Source organism: Rattus rattus, chromosome 6 (genome assembly GCF_011064425.1).
Source record: "Rattus rattus isolate New Zealand chromosome 6, Rrattus_CSIRO_v1, whole genome shotgun sequence".
In the NCBI taxonomy this organism is placed as follows: Eukaryota; Metazoa; Chordata; class Mammalia; order Rodentia; family Muridae; genus Rattus; species Rattus rattus.
The window spans coordinates 56,187,788-56,202,424 of NC_046159.1; the positions used below are offsets into that span (position 1 = coordinate 56,187,788).

At 49.9% G+C, this 14,637-nt stretch overlaps 1 protein-coding gene across 4 annotated transcripts in view; it reads left to right on the forward strand.

Moving 5' to 3' along the window:
- The window catches only part of Iqsec1 (IQ motif and Sec7 domain ArfGEF 1), a 317,408-nt gene that overhangs the window by 248,418 nt on the left and 54,353 nt on the right, over positions 1-14,637 (forward strand). The window lies entirely within an intron of this gene.

Below are 14,637 nucleotides of genomic sequence, written 5' to 3' on the forward strand. Positions count from 1 at the left end.
GCAGCCCCTTTATCCCTCTGATGAGGCTTTGGGAGGGATTTTATGGTTTCCGTTCCTCCTTTTCTTCCAATTCCCATCCTCATCTTTCTTGATGAACTCTCACACATTTGAGGAATTCAGTGCAACCTACACTCCACCTTTCACAGTGGGACTCAACCCCACACGAAACGGATTTGTGTGCAGTAAGATCCCCTGGCAGTACCTCCGAGGCAGCTCAGCATCTCTGGATGAGGCCCTCTTAGGCTGCACTCAGTCCCCAGCCTGTGTCTCTCCCCTCCCTCCCTGTGGTCCTAGAATCAGCAGCAGGCTCTGGGTGATAGGGCCCTGCAGGGGAAAATGGCCAGAAGCAACCAAAGGGCAGGCACTTCCCTTCCCCGCCCCACCCCACCAGCTGCTGCTCCTGCCAAACAGGTCCTGGGGCCTCAGGTCACATGTCCAGCCAGCGCTGACTCTGGCACTGGTGGATTAAGCAGGGGCTCAGGATTTATGACCTGTGCTGGCCTCTGACTGGACAGAGGGCTGGAAAAGCTCAGCTGCGGGAACACAGAGTCTACTGTGGCCACCTCTCTGCAAGAGGCCCCACCCAGCACTGGACCCAGGTAAGGAAAAGTAATGCCCCGCCCAGCTCTGGGTGCTATCTAGAAACTGAAATGTCCCATCCCAGGGTTTTATCTAGTTGTTTAGGAGGCTAGGAGGTGACTCCCAGGCTCCAGTCCTCAGCACTTGCCTGACCACCAGAGCTTGTACATGGCACAAAATTTCTACCCACCAATCCCTCTTTTCAAATGTGAGTTTTGCACTGGGAAGGAGCCTGGCCCTGGAGCTCCTTTTGGATCAGTGGTCAGTTCCTCACTGGTAGGACATAGCCTGTTGAGACAACAACAGCCTTCATTTCGCTTCCACAAGAGGGGAGGAAGGGCTGAGGACCAGGCTCCTTACTCCTCTTCTCCTACCTCTTCCAAAGTGTGGAAGAGTGACCCATTTCACTGATATGGAAACTGAGGCCCCAAGGTATTTTCTGTACCCAAACCCATCCAGCATTTCAGTGGCATACGCACAGGGACCTGTATGTTACAGGCTGTGCTACTAGTCCTCAGTGGGTTTCCTGGGTTGTATGACAAAAGGCAACAAGAGAGCACAAGGTTTTGAGAAGAAAGTCAGGGGAAAGCTAGCATCTGGGATACTGTTCAGCCACATACAACCCTCCTTACAATGTGCAGTTAGCCTAGACTGCTGGAATTGACTCAGCATTGTACTGTAGATATCACAGTGGTACCTGCCTTACTTTTAATTACCCAGAGACTCTGAAATGCTGTGATGAAGAATGTACCTTGAGACCCTGGTCCTGCCCCCTACATCCTTTAGTCACTTAGCCAATCCAGGCTGTTTTCACAGATCAATAATTGAGGTCCCTTAGTCTTCTGGAGTTCTTAGCTCCTGTCTCTTCTGGGGCTTCTGTGTTATGTGCATGTCTCCTGACCCAGTGCTTGCTAGGAAGTACAGATTATGGTCAAGAACTTACCCCCCCCCCCAAACAGTGTACAGAGGAGAGTGCTTACACCCCTTCCCAGAGCAAGTATGAAAAGCATTCTGGGACGTATGTCAGCTATATATTGATCAGCCACCACGGGTGTATTCTAAAGGACCCCTGGCAGCTTGCTGTGACTTTGTGTCCACCCGCTCGGAACTGGGCCCCTGACGGCCACCTCCCTCCAGAAGGCACACAGATTGTCAAACTCTGGCACCAGATTGTCCTCGTCAGCAGGGCTGGAGGGAGGCTGCAGCCTGGCACGGGGCAAACAGCAGGAATTGTGAGCAGAAGAACGACTCCTCTGTGCCCAGTAAGGCTCTGGGGCAGAGACTAGCCCCCTTCCCCACCACCAGATGATTCTGGGTTTGGAGTGGGGGTTGGTGTTGAGGCCTAGGGATCTGGCTCAGGCCCAGCCTGGCTGCCAGCTGGCCACTGTGTGACCTTGAGCCAGCTATGGTGACTGTCCTCCAGGCTTCTGACTCAGTGGGGTGCGCAGGCTGTGGCAGCTGCAGGAATCGGTAGAGGCTTCGTCCCCTTGAGGAACCCAGCAAACTGTACATTGTCACCTCAGCCACCGAGACCGAGGAGTGTGATGTAGAGTAGGGGTTATTTGTGTTCAACATTGAGTTGCTTATAAATACCTTATAGGCTTTCTCGGCACATGGAAAGGAACCTGAAGGCAAAGAAAGCTGAGCCTGGCCTTGTGACCTCTGGGCCTGCAAGCTTCTTATCTCTGGCCATTTCCATATGTCCCAGAGGGCTGGGGCAGGGTTTTATCTCACCTCAGGTCTAAGAAGAGAAGGTAGCAGGTGACTGCATGGGTCACAGGTCATATTTATCAATTAACCCTCACCTGGACTCCCTGCTCCCTCCAAGAAGAACAGTTGGCCTGGGGAGGGGTGGCAGGGACCAGAACCCACAGCCATTCCGTGAGCTAGAGCCTCAAACTCCAGTTTTCACATGTTGAGTTTGTATACCCACATGGGGGCAGTTGGCAGTGGAGGCCTGAACTCTTGCCCCGTCCTGGACCTAAGGTCTGTGTCCCCCAGAAGTGAGTTCTCACAAAAGAACTCTGGGAAAGTGCCTTGTGAACTCTGGTCAAAAAGAGTCGCACAGCATTTCACTTTTGCCCTTCCTGGCTGTGCATCTGGTCAGGGCAACTCTGTGGAGATTCCAGCCCTCTGTTTGCCTGGCATAAGCATTAAAAACCCCCTTGCTCTGTGTCTGTTCCAAGGGTGAGGATGTGGAGAGGGACTCTCGGGAGCCAGCATAACTCAGTCCACCCACAAAAACTTGTTTACAACCAGTAGCACTAAATCTGTGCTGAGCCTAGGGGCAGGTACAAACAGACTATCTTTATCCAGAGAAAGGGCCATGTTCCCTCACAGGTCACCCAGGAGTTGAGGCACCGTAGGCGGGTTTGGGTTAGTCAGGTCCTAAGGCTGGGCCTCTGGGCTCAGCCACAGTCTCCATGCTGGGCCAGCCAAGATGCAGTTCTCCAGAAAGGCAGCAGGTGGCAGCAGCCTGCAGAGGTGGTGGGTGGTCTGGCCTAGCAGGCCTAGGACAAATGGGGTTGGAGACTGCCCCCTCCTGACTTGCTACGCTTCTCTGCCCCTCACCCACACACCATCCCTGGGCGCCAAATGCAGATATCAACAGCCCATCTTTCATCCCCTCTGAAGATTGTTCCACCAGCTGTGGTCTGGCTATCTTAGGCCAATATAAATTTGTCCCCAGGGCCTGTCCTGGAGACAGATGGAGACAGCTGTTGGGACCCCTCTTACAGGCATTGGAGATCAGGAGCTAGAGTCATGGTGCCTGGGTTCAGATCCCAGCTTTGCAGACTTCAAGATTAAATGCTGGTTACAAGAGAGGGAGCACGAGGGCCCTGGTGAGTGTCAGGTGTCAGGTAGGGAGTGCTAGATGTCATGTCATTCTCTCTGTGCACAGGAAGGACAGATGGCCACCCCTGCCAGAACTTGGTGACCATGGTCAGGACTCCCCTCTTCAGCTGCAGCGTTAAGGTGGCCCAGCACCCCAGCACTGCCTCTTGCAAGCTGAGCACATTTGGGTTGATTCTTAAGTTCCTAAGGCACCTGGTAGGGGCACAGACTGTGCATGCCAGAGGCTCAGATTGTGCTGTGTGGGATGGGCAAGACGAGTGGGGGATTCTCCACTGATTCTGCCTTTGGAGCCCTTTCAAGATAGGGCTGAACCTAAGTGTCAGTGGGGGGTAGGGATAGGTGAGGCCATATGGGCATCGTTGAGGCTGAGGACATTCCTTGCCAGCCATGTTTCTCAAGTATGATCCCAAGAGTTGTAAGTTCAGATAATCTTAGTAACAGATGCTTTCAGTCTGTTTCACCTCACTTTCTCTCAGTGGAGTTTTCTGGAGGTTATGTGCCATGTTGGTTAATGGAATGGCACTCTGTGTGCTAAAAGAACGTCTCCTAATTTTTGATATGGTAAATATTGATAGCCTTCATGAACAATATGCAGATCCTCAATAAAGATGGGCGTGGATCCTATGAATCCTAACACCTGAGAGGTTGAGGCAATAGGATTGTCATGAGTTTGAGGCTAACCTGGGCAAAATCAGTATGAAAAAGAGCTTAAGATTGAGAAGTTGCCTACATTGAAAAAGTAAAAAATGTAAGAGTACTTGATAGGGAAAGGGCAGCTGATAGTTGTTTCACTGTGGGACTGACAGGAATAGTGGGAGTCACAGACAGACAGACAGACAGACAGTACTCAGCCACTCACAGCTTTGACCCCGTCCATACCAGGTTCCAGCGAACCAGAGTAATCCAGAGTCTGTGATGAAGCCCCGAGTACAGCTCAGCCACGACAGGCCATTTTGGCTCAGAGCCACCCATACCTCCAGTGGTAGCTGCTGGCCTGGAGTCTCAGCATCTCCTTATGTGTAGGAGATTCTGCAGGCCATCTGAGATCAGATGCAGACACTTGGATGTCCTCGAGGGAAGGGTGAGAGAGCAGGTCTGAAGTCTGACCTCCCAGGCCTCTACCCATGGGGTGAGCCCCGGGTTCTGATGAGGCTGCCACCTCGTGGTCGGTGGTTGGAGGTTACTGTCCAGAGCTAGTTCCTGGTTCTTCTGGGGTTCTTCTGGCTTCTTGAGCTTGAAGAGGACGTGGAGAATCCCAGATAGCACCTTAGAAGTTCTCCTCAAATACAAAGAACAGCTCTGCATGAGAACCTTTTATTCAAGCCTTGTGCTTCTCACTTATGTAATGTTTATTTACATGGTTAAGTACTCAAAATATACCAGAGGACCCTGAGGCTGGCCCCTCCCCTTATCCTTCCACATTGGGGATTATAGCTTGTCGTTTCCAGATGCCTGGCCCTCTCTTCTAAACTTAGCTTGTCATGCCTCAGCTTCTCATGTCTTATTCAACTTTCACGTTTATATAAGCAAGTATATATAAACATGAATCCTCTCATCTTTATTTTGCCTTGTTGGAGTTGGGCCTGGGGGTTCACCCATGCTAAGCAAGTACCCAGCTGCTGAGCCATGGCCTAGTTCCTCACACCCCCCCCTTTTCAATACGGACTGTGGCGATGAGATCAGACATCGTCTGACACCTTGTACAGCCTGCTGTTTCTCTCTTGGCCCTAGGACATAGACATCATTATCTTCTATGTGGAGAGGGCTTGAAGTTCAGAGAGGTCCTTAATTTGCCCAAGTTACACAGCTTAGAAAACGACAGAGCCAGGAATCAAAGGCAGAGCTCTCAGGTGCCAGATGCCTCTCTTTCTGGCTGCACCCTATAGAGCCTCACCCAGAGCAGCCCTCAGACTGGCTGTGTGGCTTTGTTTGTTCACTTACTGCGCTGATTCTCACTCTGCTCCTCTGTGGTTGAAACTCACCCGAAACACATCTGCTGTAGCAAAAAAAAAAAAAAAGGGAGAACAGTGGATTTGAGCCCCAGCACACACAAAGGGCAGGCTCGGGGGCTGGAGGTGGGGACACTGCTTGTTCTGTCTTCCTTCATCTCCTGTCTTAGTCTTCCCACCATTTTTCCCAAAAGACCTTCGCCGTGCAGCAGAGCCTTGGTCCCAGTGTCCCACATACACAAGCCCTGCTTGCTCCTCTAGAACCTGTGTGCCCTGTACAGCGCTGCCCGGTGACCTTGGGCAAGGGTCCACTGCCTGTTGAATGGGATATGGTCAAGATTAGCTGAGGTCACATGCCGTAAGCGTTTAGATACCTTAGTTTTGGTTTGGTTGTTTCATTTGTTTGTTTGCTTTAGCAGAACGCAGTCCCCACCATGATTAAGTGTCTTGTCCTGGAGCTACAGCCTCAGTTTCCTATCGGCTTTGTTTATATTTATGTATTATCTTTATATATTTATACTGTATTATATTTATTTTAAATTTATAATTATATATTTATACAATTTGTATAAATATATAATATACATAACTTATATTTATTATTCTCTTAGTCATAAGTTGAGATGCTGCAAAGACATACTTGACCCACGGTTGGAGGGCACTATATGCCCTTTAGGAAGAGGGCAGATCTTTCAAAGGGGTTCCAAGCCGATGCCACTGTCAGTGAGCCAATCCCATCCTCCATGCCTCCTGTGGCCACTCTTGCTTGTTCAGACATTAATTGGTTAGCCTGCAGCCATAAGCCCCAGGCAGTCCCAGCCCTGCCTAGGAGGTGCTTGTAGCTCTTAGGTTGCTAGGACTACTTGTACTATGTGACCTTGGGTCTTTTTCCGGTGTTCTGGCCTGTCTGAGCCTCCGTCCATCCAGTAGTAGGAGAGTCAGTTACCCTGGGCCTCCTGGGGGAGAACTCACCTTAGAGGGCATGTCCAGGATGGTAGTGTTCATTTTTCATCCTGTGTGTGGAAGGCGGATGGTCACTCATAGAGGCTCAGACACACACAAAGGCACCCTGGCCATTAAAAGGGAAAATGCAAGTAATTGAAAGGCCATTTTCCATGGCCTGTGGGATGTATGGATGGCAGGCTAGTTAGCCAGGATGGCTCAGTTATCGGCTCCTCTTTGTGTCAATCAAAGGATGGAATGGTGTGGGAACCAGGAAGCCAACCGACCAAGCCCACCCCCTCTCCTGACTGTATGGTGTACCCAGTGTGAATTACTACTAGCCAGGAAATAGCCTCTGAGGTGACACAGCTGGCGGCTGGTACGCCGAGCAAACACTATATACTGGAAAGTATACATTGCCTTCCCAGCACTCGGGGGGCCCAGCCCTTGGTGTCTTTGCTGTTAAATATAAATTACAGTTGACTATGAAAATTGCCAGAGACCAGAAGGACCCGTGGGTTGTGTCACTTGGAAGATGCTGACCGAGGGAGCTTAGGGGCTCCTTAATGTATTCTGGGCAGCTCTCTCACTAGCCCAAGGCCCACAGGCTTGTACGGCTCTGAGATTTCTCCTTAACCAGCACCAGGCCTGTGGTTAAATTCTAGCTCTGCCAATCTGGCTTGAAGCAGTTACTTGGCTTCCTAGGGTCTCAGCTTCTCCATGAACTGAAGAGAGGGTGCTGAGAGAGTTTCAGAGCCAGGATTAGGTCAAAACAGTATAACCATCTAGGGCAGAAGCACTTCTGGGGCCCAGAGTGCTACTCCTAGGCTTGGCCTGTAGGGGGCAGCAGGGGGCTGGGGCAGATCTAGTTCCTCCTTGCAGTAGATATGGGAGGTGGCGGCTTCCCTTGCCCGGGCTCTGTCAGCCTCCTCACTTGCCTTGGACATTGGACAGCTCTGACTGAGTCTTTAACCAGACTTGACTGCGCCAATTCTTAAAGCACATGGTGTGTGCTCAGATTTACAGAGCAGAGCGCTGACAGTGTGAAATTCAGGCCACAGGTGAGCTTCCACGTGGCCTACAGACTCCATACCAGGGGGACACACTGGAGGAGTCACTCTCCTTCCACTGCCCTCTCAGCCCTTCTGGTTGCTTTGAGACAAAGAAAGGCTTAGTTACCGTTCTTTATTATGTGCACAGTAACATCACTATATGCTCTGCAGCTAAGCTATCAAACCATGCACATGAGCGTGTGGTCCCCACTCCTCACCGGGGTGACCACTGTCAAGGGTGCATACCCAAGCACACACACAAACACACACACACACACACTCTCATTCCTGTTTTCTTCCTGCCATGCAGTATATGGAATGTCCAGCACCTGTGCGTGCTAAGCAAATGCTACACCTCCAAGCGTGTCACACCTCCAGCCCCACTTTCTTCTCTCTCTATGTAGCACTCTTTCTCAAAGATCAACCCCTCCCCGGTGTGGAAAGCATCTTTCTTTTCGAATGGTTGATGAGCAGCCTTCCGGCAGCTGGATTCTCGAGTCTGCAGCAGTGTCTGCTTCTGTTGGTCTTGTAACTTGTGAGCATACACTTCGCGTTGAGGGCTGCTTGAGAACTGTTAAACTGGATTTCCACAGAGGATCCTGGTGGTAGCCGGACAGCTGCACTGTGACTTTAAGGAACATTCACCTGGGAATGAGCTGCATCCTGCTGCTGGCCGCCACTCAGCAGGCATGTTTGACTCACCTTACTGGCTTGAGGTGGGTTCCATCACTTACAAGTGTGTTTCTTAGGGAAAACTCACCTTCTGGATGCCAAGGCCTCTGTGATCAAACTGGGAAACAAGCCCCACGTTGTAGAATTGCTGTGGGGAATATGTGAACTCCACTCCTCTCACCCAGGCAAGCCTAAGCCTCCTGAGAGCAGGCCTGTATCTGCATCCCGAGAGGCCTAGGCAGGGCCTGCCTTGGAGCAGGGGGAGATAATGCGGGGGCAGCCAGCATGCTCGATCAGTTTCAGGTCCATGCCAAAGGTGCCTCCACCCTCCCAGGATCCCACCTCAGTCATTCCCAGCCAGTGGGCTGGGGTCACACTGGTTGAAGTCTTCCTCCCCTCTGGGACAAAAGAAGGTGTTGTTTAAATCAATTACATAGAGAAGATTGCAGGGGGAATGTTAACCCACTTAAGAGTGGCTGGTGTCTCCGGAGCCCTTAATGGCATCCATTTGCATGGCAGGCGCCCCAGCCCTTGTTATAAAGGAACACATCTATTCATTAAGCTGAGGCCGCCAGGCCCAGGCCTGGCACCACCCAGCCAGCTGCTCTTGGCCGTGAATTCAGTGCTTAGGAATAAGTAGGTCTATTCTGCAGTGGGAAGATTGGGTGGAATGGTCTGCAGGAGGGCAGACCCTTGCTGAGGTCCGGATAGGTTTTTCTAGATTCCCTCTATTTCTCTGCCTGCTTTAATAGGCTGGCGACCCCTCGTTTAGGTAGAGCTGGGTGGAAAGAAATCCATGCCAACAGTGACCATGGTTTCAGTTTATTTTGTCTTGTTTATAAGCTTCAACCAGCGGGCTTCCTTTCATGTCGGGCCCTCAGCACACTACACACAGGACCAGCAGTTTTTGCCTCACCTGGCTTTTCTAGGATCTCCAGAAGGGTGAAGGACCTCTCAACAATATTTATTGATCACCTACTATAGACCAGGAACAGCGGTGAGCCAACAGTTTCAGAACGTCACTCTGGTGGAAGTGACCACCAGTCGACAAGTGCTAAGTAAGGTGATTGTAGACTAGGGTGGACTTATTCATTCGTTCCTGTTTTTGACACAGGATCTTGTTATATAGCCCAAGCTGGCCCTGGACTTGGAGTAATCTTCTGCTGCCTCATGAACCTTGATGGTTGGATGAACTTCAGAAGTCAGGGTAGGGTGGGGACATGCTTAATGCTGAAGTACTGGAGGGTCCCCTGGCAGTTTGAGCATATGAGCATACGGGTGCTGTCTTTGAGATTTCTGTTCACTCATCTCCCACCCAAACCAAACTTATCCCTGGTCCCAGCTCCCTGGAAATGCTCACCCCTAGGTCTTCTGAGTGTTAGCTTGACCTGAGGACCCACATATTAAAGAAAACGTGGAGATGTACTAGCAGCTGGGAAGTGAAGAAAAAGATAAGGGTGACCTCTGTTGGGACTCCAACTGAGTTTCCAGGATGGCCTGGCAAGACTGGCTTCCAGGTGCCCCTATTCTTCTCTGCTGCCCTCTATGATGGGACCAAGCAGAGTATTTCGGCAAGTGGCAGTGTAAAAGAAATGAAGCAGACTGCATATGGGCAAAGTACCCCAGCCATGGAGTATGTGTGTGTTGGGGGGTGTAGAGATGCAACTTCTGAGTTTTTATTGAGACTCTGAGGTGCAGGTTGTTGTGCTACAGGAGAGGAGGCTGATGCTGATTTAGGGATTGTCCCTGACCACAGTGCAAGGACAGAGCGGGAGTCTGACCTGTCTTTATAATCAACCAGAGGGAGACAGTCCCTTGAAGATCTTCCAGAGCCTACCTATGAAGGCTCAATAAAACATTTAGCAAGCACGGACTTGGAACACCAACCCTGGGTTCAAATTCTTTACTCGCTCTTGCTCTTAAGTCTGCTAAGGTCAGATGTCTTTCTTCTGGATCATGATACACTTAGTCCAGGACCTACATCTAAATTAGTTCCTGGGGTCTAGCTTCATGGTTAAGATCATGATTGGGAGGGTTGGGGATTTAGCTCAGTGGTAGAGCACTTGCCTAGCAAGCACAAGGTCCTAGGTTCGGTCCCCAGCTCCGAAAAAAAGAATTAAAAAAAAAAAAAAAAAGATCATGATTGGGAGCCATGAGGAGAGGTGGAGGAAGGAAAGAGACCAGACAACCTGACCAAGATCCATGAGCACACACGTACAATGGTGCTTTGGATTATACCAAAGCTGTTAGGTCCCATAGGTTCCAAGCAATGGGCATCCCCACTGTGGGAAGAAAGGGTGCTTTTGAGTTCTTGCCCCATGGGAAGAGGTAAGGGTGGAGGAAGGAAGGAGCTTTCAGTCTCTAGGGGGCACCCTTGTACTGTCCCTGGCTGTGTACAGTAGGGTCACTATTACACTTCACAGGGACCTTTGTGCTGAAGATGCTATGGGCTTGGGGAACATGGGGTTTGGGGGATGCTGAGGTCATCCCATGCCTTCCCTGAAGACCTACTGTAGCTTCCTTCAACCTCTCCCCCAGGAGAAATAGGCTGGGACAAGGGACTAAAGTGAGGAATACTTTTGCTTGTTTGCTGAGGTTATAGGAGCTAGAATTGAAATATATGAGGCACTGTGTGTGTGTGTGTGTGTGTGTGTGTGTGTGTGTGTGTGTGTGTGCGCGCACGCGCGCATATGTGTTGTGGACAGCTGGTAGCTGACAGAAGTAGCAGAGGGCTGCATTTCCTCCTCTAGCTGTTGGACCCCTGCTCCGGCAGGAAGACTGGCCTTGAGCCATTTCCTTTGCCCTTGGACAAAGACTTATAGTTCATATAGCTGTACTTTGGAAGCCACGAGCCCACCCGCTAGGTTCCAGGACATCCAGTTCATCCAGCCAGGACAGCAGACTGCAGAGCAAGAACCTCTGAGTCTCCCTTTATTCGCAAGTTCACCCAGCTTTCCTTACTTAGGGGGAAAGGGAAAGGCCCCATGTGCAGGTTTCTTCTGTGAAAACTGGCTCAAGTTCTGAAGTGGGAAGTTGGCCCCTGTTAGAAAGATCTTTGTTTACCTGTGCTTCTGTCCTGGGGACACATCGCCTGGCACCCTGAGAGGTCACACCCTAGACCTCTGGGTCTGTTTCTGTTCTCTGCCTCCCTAGTTTGGGTGATTTGTATTTGTTTGGTTTTGAAATAGGGTCTCATTCATGGCTCAGGCTGGTCTCAGATTCAAATGTACAGGCAATCTTCCTGCATCAACCTTCTAAGGAGCTGGGACCAGAGCTGTAGTGACATAGCCTGGCTCTGTATACCTTCTTCACTGCTGCCAAGTCACAAGCCCAAGTGCCACTCCATGCTTAAGTTAGAATGCAGGCGTTTAAAGTCATCCACTCTGGGTTATCTGCCCTCCTCTCTAGGTCCCTGACTGTGCTACCAAGGCAATGTGATACCGGTGAACAGTGTGTCCAAAAGCCTATGTCAATGACGGTGTGCCTGGTACATGCCCACACAGTCCTGGGTGTCCCTTAGCTGTCCATTGGTACCTAAGTTTCCCTGTTCATACATGAGGGTTTGAGCTCAGGGAAGGCCACCCAGCTTCCCCTTCCTCACAGAGCCTGGCTGTGATAGGAAGTTTCCAGCTGAGTGGTCAGTCACATGTTAACGATTAACAGGCAGGAAGGGGCAGCTTGAGTCCATGACAACGTTCCAGGTGATCTTCCTGGACACCTACAAGATACAGCTAGGTCAGGAGCCTCACTGGAGTCCTAGAGATTTCTCAAGTGAGAGATAGAATTGGGGTCTCTGTGGACCAGCTCCGGTGGGCTCAAAGTCCTTCCTTGAGGTCATTAAACAATACTCCAGTCCTTTGCAGATGGAGTTCTTGGCTGTGCTAGGGTTTTACAAAGTGATACACATGATTTAAATTTTCAAAATTTAAAACTGGGCTGGAAAGATGGCTCAGTGTTAAGAGCCTGTGCTGTTCTTTCATAGGACCCGAGCTCATTTCCCAGCCTCCGTGTCAGGTGGTACACAGCTTACCTGCAATTTTAGCTTCAGGGGATCCAGTGCCCTCTCCTGGTCTCTACATACACCTGAACTCATATGTACATATCGCAGCACAGACAAGACAGACAGACAGACAGAGACACACATCTAAAAATAAAAATAAATATTAAAGTTTTTGAAAACTATCAGAGATCTCTTCCTCTTTCCCACCACTGTCTCAGCCAGGCATCAGGTGCAGAGGACCTCTCTGGGACCCTCAGGTTCCCTTCCCATGGCAGACTCTTCCTTGTGTCCCTTGTAAGTGAAGATCTGGGAGGGCTGTGGTGTGGCTCAGTGGCAGAGTGCTTTCCTAGCACGTCCCAAGCCCTGGTTCATCCCCAGCATAGCAGAAAGCAAGCACGATCTCAGTGTCATATGACTTCAGTGCTGTGGAAACATGCTCATGTTCCCATTTGACCAAACACAGCATGTTTTATGGCCTTCATCCTATACTGCTACATATATCTTCCAATATCACCACCGTCTCTGCCAGAGCATTGCAATGCCATGGCCATGTCTGCTTAGTGTGGGCTTTCACGGATGGCCAAGCAGCATTTCCGGATTCATTTCTGAGAATAAGGATTAGGCTCTCATGTGCACAGACTACCTGATCTAGCCTGTTGATTTCATTGCTATCTTCCTCCACAGTGTTTACATCCCCTTTGGTAGTTCCTGCCCAGGCCTAAGGTATGGCTGGTTGGGTGGGTGAACAGATTTTACTAAGTGACTAGGGCCACTGTGAGTCTCCTGGTGGAGATTCAAGATCCTTTTGGGAAGAGCTGGATAACTTTCCAGGAGACATGTTTCCTTTGCAATTATTTAGCTAGTCAGTGCAAGACCTGAGTGAACGAGCGTGACTCCCTTCTAATAAAACTTTATTAAGACAAAGACAGACAGCATGCTGAGTGTAGGTCTCAGGCAAACCTTTTGATATATGTAGCTGCTAGGTACCTTGGGACCCAGGCTCCCCTGAGTAGGCATAGCTGATGGCTGCAGGAAGAACAGGGCCAGCCCTTCCTCTCATCTATGACATAGCTTACTCACATAAGGAGGGGGCTCAGTAGAGTAACTGGAGTCAAAGAGGGAGGTTCTGATTTGAAGTAGGGGGTAGTCTGATGGCTGTCTGGGAATAGGGACAAGGAATTTGAACCCCAAAGTCTCAGTCATGAGCCAGGCAGAACAAGGGTTAGGACTGAGTAAAGCTTAGCAGTAAGAAGCTTACGATTGCTTACTGTTGGCAAGATAGGCAGGAGGGGAATGGGGACAGTGCTGGAGAGATGGCCTCTAGCCAGGCCACATGAGCCTCAGCCAGCTGTAGGGAGGAGCTGGACTTCACCCTGACAGCTTGGGATGTCACATGTCTGGCCAAGGAGAGTAGGGAGACTGTCAGCAGCCAAGAGGGTGGTAATACATGTTGGGATTATGGTATGTAAAACGGGCCAAAGCAATCAGCTCAGGACTAAAACCCAGGCCCAAACTGTAGAATTAAACATTTTTATGACTTTGTTGCTTCCTGCATCCCTTAGAGAAGCTATTTATTTCTCAAGGATGGGACATCTAAAATGTCCCATCATTATGACCTTTCTAGGGCCAGTAACACCATTTTAGGGAATACTTGTTGCCACAGTGTCTCCTTATTAAGGCCTCATGAGGACAGAGTGCATGCTTCTTAATGCTGGGTAAATTAAACAGTATATTGAATCAGCTGGGGTAGAGATGTCTGATGAGCTAACACTTTGAGGAAACGGAGACTCTTGAAACTAATAAATTTGCCTAAATGACAGAAGTAAGGACTGATTCTGTCTGGGCTAGTCATTTCTGCAGAAAAGTTGGCATTCCCTGTGTCTCCCAGCCAGGGCTTTCCTCATTCTCTGCCACTATCATTTGTTATCTGGAGCAAGAGAGATAAACTGTGTTCAGGAAGATGAAGCCAGAAGATATAGAGTTTAGTTTTCAGGGAGTCACCCCACCACCATACTACATGCTCTCAGGAAAGCTCACCCCATCTAAACCCCAGCCTGAGGTTTGTTGCTCAGACCTGCCTGGTCAGCTGCTTGTCCTGGCCCTTTGAGAAGTGCCTGGAAATTCCTGGTGGGTCTGAATGGTGAGGCTGGAGCATGCTCCCACAAAGCTCCTGAGGCTGGGCCTGGGGATTCTCTTGACTCTGTTCAGTATCACCTTGTGTGTTATTAGAGGGCAGGTGGGAGTTTTCCTCTGGCCTCTCCACACGTAGCTACTGCACTCTGGTCTCCTGACACCTTCCTCCATTACCCTAGCCAGGCAAATGCCAGATGTGGCCACTGTGTCTGTGCAGGGAAATGTTTGTAGCCTTCCAAAGTGACTGAGAAATGGTATTACCTCACACTGGAGCCAGGCATCCTTCAGGCCATTGGATATATTCATATTGGAGATATATATATATATATATATATATATACACACACACACACACACACACACACACACACACATATATATATATATATATATGTTCTTTGCAGAAATGTTCATTTTCATCCTTTGCCTTTTGTTGAAAATCAGCCTTCTAACT